At 38.4% G+C, this 3,076-nt stretch overlaps 1 long non-coding RNA gene across 1 annotated transcript; it reads left to right on the forward strand.

The window, feature by feature from the left end:
• The first annotated feature begins 678 nt into the window (after nucleotides 1-678).
• LOC103695990 lies at nucleotides 679-2,812 on the forward strand. Its single transcript, XR_003383243.1, has 2 exons — nucleotides 679-1,094; nucleotides 2,602-2,812. It is a non-coding gene; the product is annotated as an uncharacterized LOC103695990 (long non-coding RNA).
• Nucleotides 2,813-3,076: the final 264 nt, after the last annotated feature.

Here is a 3,076-nt window from a genome sequence, read left to right on the forward strand (position 1 = left end):
TGTTCAAGGAAACCCCATGCTTCCCTTCTCTACATAAATGGGAGGTGTTCTAGGGGTATTGGCACTCAATTCTTCACACACCACCGAGAGAAAGGAGAGGGGCACTAGTTTAGGCTAGGGTTTTCTTCTCCAAAAGCAAGAGAGAGAGAGAAGCTTATGAGACAAATTCTTCTTCTAGTGTATTCCTAGCGGTTGTAGGAGACTTAGAGCCGTGCAAAGCTCTAAAAAGGCTTATGGACTGAAACAACCGAGGATAATAATTTCCAAAGAGTCATATACTTTCAGTTTCAATATCTCAAGTATACAACTCTCTTATTATGCATATAATCTATGTATTCATTATGATTTATAGTAAAAGAACATTTCGTGCTTCTTATTTTATTTCGCTGCATAACATGGACCATTCCCATGTCCTTAAAAAAAATCATGGCATCGGGACCACTCGATTCTCCTAGTGGCAAAGCTCCAGCAATATGAATGCAAGCAGCCATAATAAAGACAACACATTGCCGCAAAGTTATCAGAGGCCGCGAGGACACCTCCAAAATTGTTAGTTCAGCCAACTCACACTCGTGACCACCCCTGCAACGCAGCCAAGACAAAGTCACGGGCTCAAAATTTTGTGGTTGCCGTCGTTTTTTTACGTTTTTTTTTTTCTGGAGAAAAATGGTTGTCATCGTCAATTGATCCACTTAAAATAACGCAGTTCCCTGTATAAAAGAAAGCTGTACTCCTAGCCTCCAATCATATCAAAAAAAGTTTCAAGCTTGAAGCAATGGAGTCTCTTCAGAAGTTGGTGATCATGGTGATGCTGGTGCTGTCGATCATCCTTGGCTGCGGTGAGATCGCCTTGTTGAGGGCTGATGGCTTCTGTAACATGACAATGGAGGGTTTCAATGCATGCAAGCCTGCAGTCACCGGCCCAGAACCTACTGAGCCATCTGAAGAGTGTTGTGAAGCCCTCTCCAATGCCGACCTTCCATGCCTTTGCTCTTACCGGCACTCAATGCTGCTGCCATCCCTTGGAATAGACCCTGACCTTGCCATGCAGCTCCCACAAAAATGCAATCTCACTCCGCCTGCCGAGTGCTAAGGTTTGCATTGGCTAACTTCTTTGCCCATAACATCTAGGAAAATGATCTGAATTACCTTTCTTTTTGAGGAAAATAGATTTGTGTTCCTTTGTAACCTAAATATATATATCCCTTGGATTATTCTTATAATATGTAGCTGAATAATTTTCATTAACTAGAGTTACAGTCTGAACTCTTTTCTTATACTGTCATGCCCAGTTCCAAGTCTGGATAAGAAAGATTGAAGATTAATGTCATGTGGAATCCAAATTTGATGGTTATTATAGCATGGTTGCATGGACTAGACTTAGCCCTGTAAGTTGGCATATATCCCCCTCTATTAGGGAGAGGCCAAAGGTCTCAACAATCCAATTTATACATATATCTTGGTTGCTTTTGACTAGATCATATTTAGTTTGTCTGACAAGAAAAATCTATTGAATCAATAACATAAATTTTGACCCTAACTCCAAGTCTACCAAAAAGATGTAAATTCGGTCTGAATTCCAACTTTTTTTTTTATCCTTTCGAAATTTAGATCAAATCATGTTAAATCCTCTTCACGGTCGGGCTCCCTTGCAGCTCTCTAGTCCAAGACCTTACTCTTCGCTGCTAAGTCTACTGGTACATCACAGGAATAGCACCTACTGGATGGTGTGCAAGTTTGAGGTGAATCCAATTCTTCATTCCATGGTCTGGTTTGAATGGACCTAAAGAACCATAATTATCTTGGATCTGGGTCAGAAAAATGTCAAACTGGAGTTTAATTTAGGTAATGTTGGCGTGAAAAAAATCAGGCAGACTGACCAACCTGAATTTTCTTAGCAGTATTTCGACCCTAAGTTGGCCTGAATCTAACTATGATACTGCAGAGACTACTTCCAAGTGTCATTGGATCTCACGTTAGGCTGAAATTCCTTTCTTCCATATCAGAAATTTGCATGAATTTTTATAGTTAAGTTAATTAAAATCCAAGTCAAGCCATTCCTTGCAATCGAAGTCACAGGTTGAAGCGTTCGGAAACATTGCGATTGCTAATATTAATCTTTTGACTTCGCCATTTTTTTTTTGTTTTTCCCGTCGAAGAGTGGTAGTTCAAATATCTGCTTAATTAATTTTTACTATAAATTTTAAACCTCTTAAGCTATAGGCCAAAGAGTGACTAGATGATAACTATTTTTTTTTTTGAATAATCAACAATAAAGTTGTTATTGTTACTATCAACAATATTTTTGACAGAAAACATCGCCAAAGATCATGTAGTGTTTCCTCGAAACACCACAGCCTGGGTATAACTACATTATATGACCAACACTACATTATATGTAGCCATAATCATGGCACTACATAATTTATTGTTGAAAAGGGGTTAAGTGCAAACAAGATAGTAACATCATACTTTTTTTTTCCCCTTGATATGAACAAAAGAATCTATATTACTCCGAGCTTACACAAGGAAACTTCTACGAATCCGGTATGTCATCCTTAATACAAAGTTAATAGTTTCGTAATGTGCTTCCTTTTGCAGGGGAATTCTTGGGAGGTGAGCAGGCCCCTTCTTCGTTACATGCCTATGAAGTTCTTAAACTGCTGGTGTTTCTCAAGGAGTATAAATGATGTCAAATATGTAATATTGCTACTTCATTTCCGAATTTTATATACACTTTCTTTGATGTTTCTGGACACTGTAATTACTTTGTACTACTAAAATAAGAAAGTTGTTATCTTTTCTTTTTCTATTCTCATGCTGAATTGAATTAATTCTTAAAGGCTCAATAACCCACTGAGAAACAAGTCCCTGCATGCAATGCATGAACAATGTTATGCCATAGTGGTTAAATGCCTCCTTCACTTTGAGGAGATTCAAGGTTTGAGTCTTGGGACTGCATCTTCAAGCACTTGGATCTGGCTAGTTTATCGCGTGGGCCTCAAACACAAATGTAAAACTAATTCTATGAAAAACTTGAAAGGGAGTTTTTTTGCCTTCTCTTCCTTCTTTAAAC

The sequence above is a fragment of the Phoenix dactylifera genome, chromosome 14, assembly GCF_009389715.1.
Source record: "Phoenix dactylifera cultivar Barhee BC4 chromosome 14, palm_55x_up_171113_PBpolish2nd_filt_p, whole genome shotgun sequence".
Lineage (NCBI taxonomy): Eukaryota > Viridiplantae > Streptophyta > Magnoliopsida > Arecales > Arecaceae > Phoenix > Phoenix dactylifera.